Source organism: Meleagris gallopavo, chromosome 1 (genome assembly GCF_905368555.1).
Source record: "Meleagris gallopavo chromosome 1, MGAL_WU_HG_1.1, whole genome shotgun sequence".
Classification (NCBI taxonomy): Eukaryota; Metazoa; Chordata; class Aves; order Galliformes; family Phasianidae; genus Meleagris; species Meleagris gallopavo.
The window spans coordinates 30,718,414-30,733,425 of NC_139404.1; the positions used below are offsets into that span (position 1 = coordinate 30,718,414).

At 39.3% G+C, this 15,012-nt stretch overlaps 1 protein-coding gene and 1 long non-coding RNA gene across 7 annotated transcripts in view; one reads left to right on the forward strand and one right to left on the reverse strand.

The window, feature by feature from the left end:
• SLC38A4 (solute carrier family 38 member 4) overlaps positions 1-13,236 on the reverse strand; it is a 30,724-nt gene extending 17,488 nt beyond the window's left edge. Inside the window, exon 1 of one of the 4 annotated variants that reach the window (XM_085219997.1) lies at positions 12,945-13,236. The gene's annotated coding sequence lies outside the window, so the exon portion shown is untranslated. Of the gene's footprint in view, positions 1-1,068; positions 1,259-3,230; positions 3,382-12,944 lie in introns of those variants that run through there. The other 3 variants (XM_085219989.1, XM_085220011.1, XM_085220006.1) reach the window with 3 other exon arrangements.
• The window catches only part of LOC104909825 (uncharacterized), a 145,528-nt gene that overhangs the window by 115,455 nt on the left and 15,061 nt on the right, over positions 1-15,012 (forward strand). For all 3 annotated transcript variants that reach the window (XR_014882240.1, XR_014882239.1, XR_014882236.1), the window contains exons 2-3: positions 10,934-11,094; positions 13,034-13,147. This is a non-coding gene — a long non-coding RNA (uncharacterized LOC104909825). The remainder of the gene's footprint in view (positions 1-10,933; positions 11,095-13,033; positions 13,148-15,012) is intronic.

Below are 15,012 nucleotides of genomic sequence, written 5' to 3' on the forward strand. Positions count from 1 at the left end.
AATATTGTCACGGGTTTAAATGCCTTGATGATTCGTCCCCTTCCCTGGATTCTATCTGTAAATATGAGCATCTCTGCATTATCACTATTTTGATAATTAGCAAATGCAGTTCTCATACAGTGGTTTCTGCTCTTCTGTGTCCAGCCCTCACCCACCCCACAGCCGGAGCTCTGGCTCACACAGGGTTATTACACAGTTAAAAGTCTTATGATCTTTATTCTTATTAGAAAAAATCCTGCTTTTAAAAAATGCTATGAATAAATGCTCAGCTCTCTTTGTGGATTTCTATATATTCTATATGCCAATTTTTGTATGGGTAAAGGGAAGCTGTGCAAACCAAAGTTACAAAAAGGACTTCACCTGCGGTATTTCAGCAGTCTCTTGTTACAGTCTGCAAACACACATTTACATTCATCTGCTTATTCCCACATTCAGGAGCAAACTATTTTGGAAGAGACCTTCTAGTTTTACAACACTTTACTCTTCATAAAGATAGTTCTTGAGGCATGTCACATCTCCATTTCTTAGCCTGGGAGACAACAGAGCAGGACGAGGAGGGAGCGAGCACAGATTGGGCAGCATTGCAGTCCCTGTCCCACCTGTGCCAGCCCTGCACCTTCCTGGCCCTTCGCCTCTGCCTCGCAGGTGAGCACACTGGCTGGAGCCATTTCTTTTCTCATAAAAAACAAATGCCAAGTACAGACCAACACTGCATAACAACAATATCAGAAAACAATGCTACTAATAATTTCCACGTTTGGTCCTTTGTTGCACTAAATCTGCTATTTCTCCTGGTTTTGCATTTGTGAATGTATATTCTCTATTGACCAGACCTTCACTATCACATGGTGAATTTAAGAGCATCTGCAAATGTATCTGTAGTGGCAAAATATTAGAGTGCATAGGCTTAAAATGCAAATGTAAACTTTAAATACCAGTACTGGAGGCTAAAACTGACCCTGGTCCAGAAAATAAAGTTAGCCTCCTTACCTCTTACTAAAACCATCCACCCAGACCAGACAACCGAAAAGGAAAAGCAATATCAGAGTGCATTAGCAGGTTTCCTACCAGTGATCGCAGCTCTGTTTACTCCTTTCTGCTGCCACTCGGGGAGTGCGAGCACGGATGTGAGCAGCAGGCAGTGCAGCTGGCAGGCTCACATTCCTGCAACCTGGGGATTCTGCCCAGTAGGGGTATGAATAACGCCGGGAGAATAAAAAAAATTAAAAAAACAGAGCCCTCCCAACTGCGGCTTCATTCACAAAACCTTTAAATACAGACACTGTCCTGTTAAAGGAAGAGAGTTGTTCCACTTCCTGATGCTTATTTTGAGTTTAATGTCTAAAAACCAAACAGGCACGTCTGCTTGCACTTAGCCCTATTCTGATATAGGGCCAAATATCTGCTGTGTGCACTGCCTGCTGCTCGTCGGAGAAATGTCTTTTCCAGATGTGGCAGTCCAAAGCATACACATCTTCAAAGAGTTGGACACGAGAGAAGTAAGCAAAAAAAGCTGCGAAGGGTTGAGTTACACAGAGGTTAGACACTGGAGGAGGAAATTCTGTACAGCACAGTAAACAGTTTGGAAGGGGGAAAGAAATTGACTAGAAATACACGTTACAGAATAAGAATCGTTTGGACATTGTCCTGTCAAACATTTACACAAGTGAATAATCTGACTTATGGGCGTCATCACAAGAGGCTGTGGAATTATTGCATAAAGCAGGAATTTTCCAGTGGAGCCACAAGCACTCAGATAGCAATGTTAGATCTATTGAGGGCAAGCAAAACAAAGGGGACCAATGCCACCCCTCTGCATGACAACACAACTCCTGGGTTGCTTCTGTACCTGTGAGATGTTATTTAGGAGCAGGGGCACATACTAGTTGGCTATGTTGAGAAGAAAATCGTGGCTGCATCTGAACCCCTATAGACTGGTAGGCAGGTGATTGCTGTCCCTGGGTGATGGCCAGGGCCAGGCACAGGGCTGCATATCAGGGCATGGCCACCAAGGCCAGTGGGCTTGCATCCTGCCAGAATATAACTCATCACATGGGGTGATCTTAACATAAATCAAAAGTCATCTACTTCAGCTCCTCTGAGATTTAATGCTTTCTACTCCATAATTCTGAATTTGGCACCTAAAACACACTGGAAGAACCTAAACCCATCATAATCTACCCAGATTCCTCCGCCTTACAGAGGAATTCTCTAAGTTTGCAAGTAACCGAAAATCTCTCCACTGCTTTTTCTTCCACTTAAAATTGATATATTTTCTCCTTAGGCTTTCCTGCAAAAAAAAAGTGCATTAGCTCTATAGTATTCCTTAAACTTGGCTTTATTCTTTCCTGTGTCATTCTGATGAACAGAAAGAAGTATGGCATTAAAATGGAAATACTGGTTGCAAAAGCGATCTGCCCACTATTAGAGGAAAGTTATTAATTCCTATACAACTATTTTACTGTTCAAGTACTGAGTACTGTTATTTGTTGCTTATTAAATATTGGTTTTCAGAAGGGACTCAGAAATCAGTGGATTTATTTGGCATCTGATATCACAGTATTACTGATTTCCATCTGATCTGCAGTTAGAACATTTAGAAAATGGTTATTGATCACAAATAATGCCAGGTCACAGATATAACTGATAACATTTTTTGCAGGTTTTGCAGTAGCAAGATTTGTAAGTTCCACCATGGTATCTGAGTTAGCAGACTATGCCTGGTTCCTCATCTTCCTGACAGCGAGCTTGCAATATTATTGTCTGCACAGCTATTTCAAAATGAAATGTGTTATAATTGTGAAATAAACAATTAAAATGCAAAGTCTGCTCCCACAAATTCATTTATTTTCTGGAATTTTAGCCAAGTAAATCAAGAGCCTTGAAGTTAGGCAAGGGCTCCAAAGGAAAGCAAGCATTTCTTAATTGTCTGGTCAATTTTAGACACCTCTTGCTACTTCTGTGGTTGTTTACATTTTGTTCTTCTGTACAAAAAAAAAAAAAAAAAAAAAAAAAAAAAAAAAAGAAGCTGTATTTCATTTCAGAAGAAATACCACAAATACTTGCCAACATAAATCACCATGTCAGTAAATCTTAAGGAGCCCATTTTTCATCTTGCACTTAAATTTACAGATTAATTGATTGCATTTCTCATTTGTAATTTTGGAAGGTGTGGATGGTATCTAAAATGAATTGATCATACATTATAGAGAAAAATGGTTTAGGTTTACCTGTGAGCTGAGCTGGTTCTCTTGCTTGCTAAGTGGGTTCTATCTTTTAGGATTTGCACCTGTGCTGAAAAGTTTGCTTGTGTGCAATCCACAGCAGTTGGACAGTGATTTAAAGACAAATGGGAGTGTATCAGATGAACCAATCAACAGCGGCTACACCCCAACAACTCCCTTTGACAAATTTGCGTCAGCTTTTTTTAAAAAAAAGTGGTTAAAAAAAAAAAAGTGAATCAGTTTATTGGAGCACACTGAGGGCAAACATCTCCCTTCCAGAGCTATTTGCTCTCAGAGCTTAGCGCTGTTACAAAATGTGTATCTGCAGAATGCTTCACCCAGGCTTGATCGTGCTTTCATTTGATAATCTTGAGTTTTGAGTGACCAGCGTGCATTAAAATTGCAGTAGCACAATAGTGATAAGCCTTGAAAATGGCACCTGGAAGAAGTAACTCAGGGCTCCCGCATGGCTCTTATCTCTGTGGTGCAGAGACACATGTTGAGACGGCAGCGAGGTGTGCACAGTAGGGCTGGGTCGGAAGTGTGTGACTGCAGCCAGGTGCCTGACCTGTGCCATAGTTTCCCAGCTGAAATATTTACCATGATAGCAATTGCAGAGGCGTATGTCAAGTGTTATTCACTTAACTGCACTATAGACTTGTGGAGTAGTAATTTCACTGTCTGCGATGAGTCTTTTCTACTTCAGAATTTACTACCTTTTATCCAATTACGTAATGACCATAATTAAAAAACAAACAAACAAACAAAAAAACCACCTGTCTTCTTCCTTACCTCCTTTCGTCCCTCTCATGTAGGCTCTGTCATAAAGCCCTCAGCCTGGCACTCCTGGGAAGGTGGGAAGGCCGGGATGACATTGAGTCTCTGAGGAGCAGATCATGTTAGCTCTGGTGGAGTGACAGCCTGGAGGGACTGGCACTTCTGTCTGGGCACTTCCCCATGCTGTGTTTCTCCCTGAGCCAGTGCTGATTTGTTGGAACCACAGCTGCCCTGCACCTTCTGGGTGTCTTTTCCCAGGTATCACCATCCCAGTGAAGCATGGAGGAGCAGGACTCCTTCCAGCTTCCTGCCACTGCTGGCTGTGGTGTGTTGTTTCATGTTCTCCCCTCCAAAACATCTGACTACTGACATAGCCCCAGACAAATAGTTTAACAAAAATAAACTATGTCTCCTTCAGTTCTGCATTCCCATGAAAATGGAATTGCTTCTGAGGGCTGTCAGACCACAAGATGCCAAAACCAGATATTAGGAGGCAAATGGTTTACAACCAGAGCTCCTATCTTGCTTTAAATTGTGTGCACAGTTGGAAAAATGGGCCAAATTTTGGACTTAAACTTGCTGAGTGGTCTTTGAGTCTCAAAGCTGCCTGTATTTTCCATTGCAGCAACTGGCCTAATGAAGAAAACAGGCTTTCCCTATGAAGCATGTGGCATAGAATAGGTGTTCTTAATGAATTAAAGCAGTTCTTAGATGGACACCAACGTGTTTATACCTTTGTCACGATAAGTGAGGCTGTGAGAGGGGCTGGGGGACCCCGCTTTCATGCCTGTTTGCTTTGCATGCTTGACAGGGGTGTGGTTATGGACAGTTTTCTCCCCATGCTGTTCATGTGAGAGCCTCATGTAATGACAGGGGAGAGAAAAACATTTCTTTGAACAAATGAAAATAAGATTGTAAACCATAAAGCAAACAGCAGGGAGGTCTGGGGACAGAAGTACTAACAAATCAGCAGCAGCTGTGAAAATTACTGTGGATACATTTTTTGAACGTGATTAAAAAAATAATAATCAAGACTAGAGATCATTTCCTTTTCAAATACAATAGATATCAGTACTTCAGTACCTCTGTCTAACATCCACTTGTGTGGCAGTTCTCTCTATAGTCACATCAGGGTGCTTGGGTAGTTGTGGAGGGATGGAGCTATCAAGACAACTGGTACACAGGAGTGCCCCTGCTGCAGCACAGCACATGATACCCCAAAGATGCCAGGTATCATAGGCCCTAGGGAAGGAAAGACTGGAACAAACAAGCCTCTTGCTTGTCAGCAACCTGGCATCCAACCTGAACTTGAACACCTCCAGGGACAGGGCATCCACAAACTCTCTGGGGCCCTGGAGCATGTCCAAAGAAGAGTACTGAAGCTGGTGAGAAGTCTGGAGCACAAGTCTTATGAGAAATGGCTGAGGGATCTGGGATTGTTTAGACTAGAGAACAGGACGCTCAGGGTTGACCTTATTACTCTCTACAACTACCTGAAAGGAGGTTGTGGTGAGGTGGGGGTCAGCCTCCACTCCCATGTAACTAGCAATAGGACTGGAGAGAATGGCCTCAAGTTGTGCCAGAGGAGATTCAGGTTAAATGAGGAAAAATTTCTTCTCTGAAAGAATGTTTAGATGCTGCAGTGGGCTGCCCAGGGAGGTGGTGATGTCACTGTCCCTGGAGGTGTTCAGGAAACTCTTACATGTTGTACTGAGGGATGCAGTTTAGTGTGGAAATATTGGTGGTAGATGGACAATTGGACTGGATCTTGGAAGTCTTTTCCAGCCTTGATGATTCTATGATTCTATAGGACAAAGTTTTTTATAGGTAGGTAAGGCAAATTGCTCAGGGATGCTGCAAAGTTGCAGTCACAGGAAGTTTTCAAGATTTTGCAAGGATAAACCATGTCTGTGCTGACCTGGTGTTTGTGACAACCCTGCTTTGTGGAGGCATCTGGACCAGCTGTCCCCCACAAGTTTCTCCCAGCTGACATTGTGATAAGTCTGTGAAGCTGTGTAAGAAAACAAGCAGAAATGTAAAGATGTTGAAGATGCCTTCAATACTACTGATGGTAGTAATGTGATTAAGTGTGCCACGGCCAGAAATTAGGCAAACAATGTACCATGCATCACAAGCAGGTTAAAAAAGGAAAGACTTAGTGAGGAACTCAATAGTCTATTGATTACTTGAGGAGATTTTCTGTAGGAAGTACTAAAACTTTTGGCATCTTTTCATCTTCACACATACACTAAACATGCAGCCACCCATACACAGATGAAAGTGTTCTTTTAAAATATCAGTATTCAAAAATTTTGCAAAACAAAACAGGATAGTTGGCAAATGCATTAATTTTTTTTTTGTATCAGAATTACTAGTATGTTCTGACAAAAGGTTGCAATGTCCTATTTTTCATTTCCAAACACATAATTTCTTCTTATCCGCAAGTTTAACCCAATCTCTCTGTTATCAATGAGCTTCACAGGACAAGTATGAAAGCTGCATTTGCAATTGCCTGTGGTAAACTAGGGAAGAACTAAAATAGACTGTTTAATAAAACTTGAGTGATTCATTTTAATAAGTAGAATTTCAGAATGATGGCTGTAATTTATAATATATTAATCGGTTTATTATTGTGCTTTGTGAAAATGTGCTTATCACATTCAACATGATTATGGATGACACAGAATATTTAGTCTGGGACATTACCACATCTCTCAGTTGTAATGATTCCTGCCAATGCAGAGTGCAAGTATTTATCAATATCCAATATTTTTAAGTAGAAGATAAAGAGGGAGAGATTCTAGACACTTTTGTTCCCTGACAAAAGGCACTTCACTACAATGGTTGACCAAGGACAAAATTTGTCTTAAGGTATGTATAAGCACAATGGAGGGAGACAGTAACATCTCAGTCAATGATTCAGCCCACATAGAAGGGGCTTATGGTCACAAGCCAGTGTGATACTTGACTGATATACTTCAGTCAGGTGCTTAAATGTTGATGGTATGAGTCTGAGCTTTGGGCAGGGTATAGATATTACTTATACTATATAAATGAGGGTCTGACCATGCAAAACGTGTGTTGACTTATTTCTATTTGAATGATACTAGGAATATACAAATACATCCTCTCTAATTTTTTTTGCCCCCCGTCTTCTACTTGTTCCACGCCCTCACAAAAATGATGACTTCAGTAGTGTCAATCCCCCCTCCATTATTTTCAGAGCATGTTTGGGAACATTGTGTGCTGTCTGGACAATTATTATTGGCTTTGAGAATTATCTGAGTGAAGACAGAGGCTACCTAGAGATTTTCACTGTATACTTGTCTCTATTGTTTGCTCTGAAAGTGTCCATGTGTGCTAGAAAGAACATACTGTCCATGCTCTGCATGGAGAGAGAGCAAACAAAGCTGCAGAGCAGAGGAATGATGAATTCACTTAATGAATAGCCACTGCTGGATACCATCATGATTTTGTGTGTTTTTTAAATATAATATCTCACTCAGAAATTTTTCACTGTAGGATCCAAATGGCCTATCCCCTTGCCATACCGGTATATTTGAAAAGTGTTAGCATCCTGATCTATCTACTATGCATTGCAGTTTCTCTCTTTGCACTGTACCAATTACCTAGTGTAGAGAACTGTCTTTTAAGGTTCCTGACAGAATGCCTGCGCTTTCTCATAGCGGCTGCCACATTATACTTAGTTTGATATTTTGGTCTTTGTGCTTATTTAAGGTACCTAATTTTTCAGCTGCTGCATTGACCTCTGCATCCTGAAGTCTTCACCATAGGCAACCCAGCTCAGATATGACCTGCTGAAATTCTCCATCCAGGTGGACCCCAGTCCAAGCTGCCAGCTCCTGTGGAGGCCCTTCAGACCTGAGCTCGCCTGATTCCTGTCCCCTCTTCTCTGGGTCCCAAAAGGATTTGTCCCATTTCATGAGCAGAGGTGTCCACTATGACTTGTGTCCATAGTTCTCTACCATGAGGTGAACATACTTTCAGCCACACAGGACTGTGGAGAGCTCATCATTTTTCATTTAACATTAAACACATGTGCAGTTTTGCTCATGTTGACTCATCCAGGGAAGCCTATATTTGTTTGATAATGTAAAGCTTTCAAATGTCTCTATAGAGCTAGCATGGCATGCCAGGGCAGGAGAGATGGCCTCCACCACTCCTCCATTCAGGATCACAGGCTGAAAGGCAGGAAGAGTTCTCATGAAGCTGTCTGAGTTGTATTAGTTAGATTGCAGCCAGCAGGCCAAGGAAAGAGAAGAGATTATTCTGTTCTATCTGGAACTTTTGAAAATATGTGTCAGTTTTGGTCCTCCCAGTCCAAGAAAGATGTTGGCAAACTGGAAGGAAGTGTACCAGGATGGTGGTGGATTGCAAGGCCTGCAAAGAGATGTTGAAGGAACTATACTTGTTCAGCTTGAAGAAGTCTATATTAATCCTGTCTACAGCCACTTCACAGGGATATGGGGAAGACAGAGTCAGGCTGTCCATGGAGTCAGAGAGGTACTAACACAGAAAGTTTATAGTAGGACTAACAATACATGGGTCATTTCTGACTGTGACCTCAAGCATATGTTATAGCTCCCATGGAGAGGTAAGGAAAAGAAGCAGGCAAAGGGATAGGGCACAGCTTTTATCAGACGAGTGACTTAGCTGGAAAAAAATGAGAAAGTCCATTCTAACAGGCCTCTGTCTGTCTTTCTTTGAACATGTTTGTGTTTACTATGATTTAACTAGTCCTACGACTAGATTTCCTTTTATAAAAGTAACAACATATTCATTAAATTAGATGAGATTAAAATCAGATCATGAAAACAATCAGAATTCCCTTTTATTAGCAGATTCTGCAGGAGAGCAATATGGTTATTTGTACTGTCTCAGCAGCATATAACACTTTGCACGACTTAATAATGTTACTTAGACTCTGGAAGCAGTCAGCTCTTTAGAATAAACCAGCATGGGGTGTCACTCTTAAAAAAGATTATATTTACATAGGTCACTCCAAAAGTAATGCCTGCTATTTATTTATATGGAAAATACGAACTGTCAATGTATCTGTCCAAAATAAAACATGCAGACAAATTCTCATCACCTCAGAATAAGATGTCTCTGTGTCCTTAATGGATCTAATTCACCTGAAAAACAAGTAATGTAGTGCATCCATTTCACTTGAACACTGTATAGAGAAGTATCTCCAACGCTAAGCTGCAAAGTAGTGTACAGGTCCTCAAGGAAAACTAGCTGTCATTTATCCACTGCAATTTAATGAATGAGATATAGTAAAGACAAATTAAAAAGATCAAAATATAAAAAGGGTTAAAGAGATCAGAAACATACTCTGTATGAAATATTTTGGCTTTTACTTTTTTTTTTCTTTTTCCGTTGGAACTTCATATCCAGAAAAGCTTTGTCTCTGTCAGTACCACATACTTCTACTGATAGTGTTCTTACCCCATGGTAGTCACTTTTTGTAATGCTTTATTAGTTTGTATAAAAACAATAAGTAAAATCACCAGAAGACTTACAACACTGATTCATGTTATTGTTATTGCTCATTATTATCATTTGTCATATGAGACAATGCCTGGCTTTGCATTTTTCCTCCTTTAAAAAGATAAATCTGGCTCAGCTCTGAAGGCTCCAAACTGTTTATTATACCAGCTGAAAGATGTTTATTACATTGTCATGTTTTCATATCCCTCCTGCTACCTTGTGAAGAACATACTTTTGCTCTGACCTAAGTGTGAAAATTCTGCAAGGTTTTGCTCTCTCTGATCAAGCCATCGACCCAGTGAGCTCAGCAGCACCATGTGATGGCACTCAGTATCTGACCCAGCAGATTGTCCTCTACCTTTCAGTACTGCACCTAATCATGAGAGGTTCTGCACGGGGAAAGTTTCATTCCAACTTCGAGTCCTAATTCATGAGATTTCCTGAGTTTTGAGCTCTATTCTTTACTAAAAAATTGAATTAGATGTAGTTCAATATTGCCTATCTTTATAGTTGTTAGCGCAATAGCATTTGATCAAGGGGAGAAGTTGTAGGAGATGTATGCAATAGCTAAAAATAATAACAATAGAGTAACAGTAATGACATCCCTACTTTCATATTGCAGTTGCAATGAATATGTGCAGAACCTTGGCTGAGGCTTTCCAGGCACTTAGGTGAGCCTTTTGGACTCCTCTGCCTCAATGACTCCACAGCTTGATGGCAAGAATGTTGCCAAGTGTCTTTCTGAATATAAATAGAAATCAAAGAAAGTCACCTTATGGGAACTCATACTCTGTGACTGTGGTCTGTACCTGAAAGCCTAATAAACTCTGCCTTTTGTACCCAGCATCTGGAGATGTGCATGTTTCCTACTGAGTTCTGCATCTTGGTCTAACAAATACCATTGCCTTCTCCTAACAATCTTGTGTTGTCAGGACTGTCTATGACTGGATAACCAGTGGGATGTAGTTAAAAATACACTTCAGTTTAATTTTGGCATGAAAACCTCTCAGATAGTCTGCCTGGCTTTGCAGTGATGTCAATATTTATTGCCACTGTCACAGACCCAGGAAGGTTACACAGACTTGGTGACGATGTTGCACTTGTGGTTCATGTAGGGTTATATAAAACACTCTCCTTTTGCTTTTGAGTATAAGTGAAATTGCATCATAACTGGTGCCAGCAAGTCAGGTTTTTCAGACACTCCAAACATGTTGGGAAAGGAAGGGAACTAGTGACAGACATATCTAATCACATGCTTCCTGCTCCACAGACCCTGCTGGGTATGGTCCTCTAAGGGGCCATTCTAATGCTGTAGTCCCACAGTTCCCTTGAGTCAACATAGGCAAACGTTGATGCTAAAAGAGGCAGTGCCAGCTTCCCACAGACCCAATCAGTTTTTACTTTCTCTGTTTCCCCAGGGACTGCAAATAGCCATAAATACATATGAGAGGAAAAAAAGAGTATAGTTTTAGCCCATCGCATTGCCTTGTTCCCCCTCATTATGTGACTGCACAGACATCTGGAAGATGGGAGAGAGAAATGCCAGAGGCAGTAAGTAGGCACAGGTGAAGACTGAAAGGTAAGCCAGCACTGCTCGTTCCAGTTTAAACTGATTGTGGAACTCACAAGTAACTTAGAGCCCTTGTATTATGTTCTTTCAGGATGGTTGTGCAAAAGCAGGAGGCAGAAGTCCCTGGTTCATTACACCCATGTTAGGCAGACAGGATGAAACCAAATTCCAGCCTCCAGTATAATGCTGTCAGAAATGCTTAAGCTAGTCTAAACATAGCTGATATGCCCTTCACTTACAAAGTGCTTCACATTACCCACGGTGATGTCTAAAATCAAGTACTGATAATTTCAAATGAAACATAACCTTGTCAAGTTGCTCTTTTAAGTCAAAATCATACTCATCTTAAAAAAAAAAAAGAAAATATCTTGCTTTACAAAAAGTTTTTATGCTTCAGAAAATAATATTGAGAATAATATTTTTTAACAATGATCTTATAACAGCACTACTTACAACAACCAGTTCAAAAAAATTATTTGACTGAACTACAAAATTTTTGGCACTGTGACTAATGGAGTTCACTGCCTCTTCAATTAATGAAAGTTTGATTCCTTTAGTAATTTCACTATGATTAGATCACAGCAAGAACCTTTTCCATTCCTCATCCCTCTCACTGTTATCAAAAGGCCTTTATTGTTGGCTTTTAACCTGCCTTTAACGCTAAAGTAAAAGTTTATCAAAGTTCTTGCTCAGAACAACGCTGAGAAAAATTGATTTTATCAGTGGTAAAACTTCGCTGACACAGGCAAATCCAAGAACTAATACTACTAACCACTGAACAATCACCCCCACCACAACCACCTCATGCTTTTGGCTTTATTTTAAAGATTGTGATTGTGGTTTTTCAGGGACTAGTAAGAGTTAATATCAAAAATTGGGACAAAAATATAATTGTTTATGACAAAATATTAGAAAATAGCCCGAAGAATCTTTTCATAGCCCAAGTAATCAACCTTCTATCAAGGTGAGATAATTGTCAATCAAGCTTTCAATTCAAACACAGCTGCTAAAAATCAGAGAGTAGTGAAGCCAGGCACTTCATTGCAGTTTAAGCACTGAACTCAGAAAGAAAGTACAGAGTCTTGGCACTAGTTGAGGACCTGTAATAACTCTGTGCAGCTATAAAAGTAATCAGAAAATAACTCTGTTTTGGAAAGTTTTGTTTTACTGAAGCTGAAAATGTGTGTATTCATCTTACTGGTTAAAATGGTAATTAATGAGAAAAAGAGAGAAAAATGAGTCTTTTCTCTCTCTCTCTTTTTTTTTTCTCTGTGTAAATTATTGAAGGAAAAAAGCAGTTCTTGATTTCCAATAGCAATTAACATTTCTTTTAATCAAATCTTATTAGTAAAAGACTTTTCCTTGCTTAGTAAACTGAATAAACATGGCTCAGAAGACTATGAGCACACTGCAATGACCACTCACCATTTCAGCATTTATCTATATTTTTTCACTTTGCACTTGTCTACTGATCATAATTTAGAATTACATATATGAGTACGATAGAACGCAGATGTGTTTATATATGGCTTTTGTGAACTGTCACCAGTAGTTTATATGTCTTTTTTTTTTCCTCCTAGGTTAATATGTATCTAGTAGAAGTTTTGTAATCTACTCTATTTGAGTACTTACTGTTAAGCAGAATTTGAATGAAAATCTGAAAACCAACAGTTCTCACAAGAAACTAGTTTTTACTTTTATGTGCTGCACTTCCATACACCATTATCATTTCTTATACCATTGTGTAATTTTGCTCAAATATTGATTAGTTATTTCGTAAATCTGAAAAACACAATTCCCAGGTGATGACCATGACCCTAGAAAAAGTTTTGAGAAAACAACCTCATTACGAGACGTACCTTGCAATAGATGTTTGTTTAACTGGAAATCCACCAGAGCAGCTGCCCAGTGCAACGGTACATATTTGCTTCTGAATCCTTTCTCAAAGGCACTATTTAAACATGTTGATGAACTGGGCTGGATTTCTCCCCACCTCCATTCCAGCAAAACAAGGAGACTCAGAAGATAAAATTTGTTTTGTTATTGCAAGTAGTGCTCCATGGTAAGTGAGAAATTTGCTTTCTATGATTCTATTGAAATAGGAATGTGAAAAGTTTCCATATTCCTGTACAGATGAAATGTCTGTGTGTACTGCTGCTTAGTCACATTTAAATTTGAAAATGAATGTACTTCTATTTCTAGAAGTGTTTGTATATAGAGCTCCTACTTGTCCATATTTGGCTTGATGTTAAAGATCTGGCTACTCTAGCTTCCCCATTTTGGAAAGAAGGAAATAAGAATTACTGTGTCTAGAATATCAGTTCAGTTCAAGATATACAACTTGTTTCAGATCTGGTTATGATTTTTAAATTGTGAATAAGTGACATTGATACTGAGAATTTTATGATGTGGACAGCTGTACTAGCTATCACTTAACTACACATAGCATCCTTAGCAGTAACTTGTAATAACAGAAAATTGTCAGTCACCCCCTTTCTGGACTTGGTTCAGCACTGTGACCTAGAGGGGAAAGTTTGCATCTCCTGAGCCAGTCACACTTTACACTTCCTTTCTGAGCTCTGTTTTAGCTTTTCTTCTGCCAATGTCTGCAAGGGAATCACTTCAGCCTGTCAGCACCTGACTTTAATTAGCTAGAGAAGTTTCTCAAAGGACTCTTCTCTTGGAGCTACTTTCTGCAGCAATTCTAGAAATTCCACAGAAAGGAGTCAGGAGTGAGAAAAAGGCAGATCATTAATAGATGATGGCTGAGGTGGTGTCATTCCTCCTTTCCTCCACCCCTGGCCAAAAATGTAAGTTGTCAGGAGGGGCTGCATCCAATGTCTCTTCTACTGCTGTGGGCAGCATTTATGCATGTGACCAACTTCACTTTTGCATGGAAGATTAGAACTAACAAAATGGTACATTAAGTGCCACAAAAACAAAATTGCTCAGGGCAGAGATGATGTTTTCAGAGTACAAGATGAATCATGTTGTTACGATGTGTGAGTTCTTTGACACCTGTATCAAACCAAACTGGAAGTGTCCATCAGCTGATTACTTTTTTATTTGCTTTGTATCTTCACCTACACTGTCATTGGAGAGTAAATTGTGAAGTAGAAACATGGACTGAATCCTGAAATACTTATTTAAACTAAACTCTTACTACTTGCAAAGGAAAGTATATCTAAGTAACCCATTGTACCTTACTGTTTTTACTACAAAAGTGTAAAAAAAAAATTCTAAAAAGAAAATAAATTAAAAAAAAACATATTTCTGCTGCATCCAGCAATTTTGTTCCACTGATCAGAATGTTGCATATAAATCTGATTTGAAAGAAGGATAAAACTATGCCTCTTGACAGGGCTTGTGTGGGGGGCTTGAGAACCAGGGGCCTGTTCCTTTAAATTTCAAAATTTTCTTTCACATTTTAGCAGAATTTTCTGGTTATTTATTTATTTATTTAAATTAACTTATCCCTTTTCTCCTTTTTTTCCAATGCCTTTAACACTTATTTCTGAAATATTACTTTTAAATTTTCTAGTGTAATTTCTGGATAAACAAAAGAAAAATACCAGAAAATGGGCTATTGTAGGAATCAGAGTTGTTCTATAAATTAAGTCACAAATTACTAAAAGAACCAGGAATATTGTATATTTTTTGCTGCAGTGTTATGAAAATGTCTTAAAAAAAAAAAAAAGCACAATACTTTGAGGCAAAATAGACCATATTTACAGATTCTATATGTTTTTTAGAGAAACTGGCCATGGTAGTTATGAAATCCAAACCATCAAATGAATCATAGATAGTAATCTTGACAATTACTGCCTGCAAAACTCACCAATGGCAATGGCGTGATACTTTAAGTCCCAGTTTTTAGTTCTGGTGATAGAAAAAGTGTAATAATAATTTTCTCCCTATTTCACAATG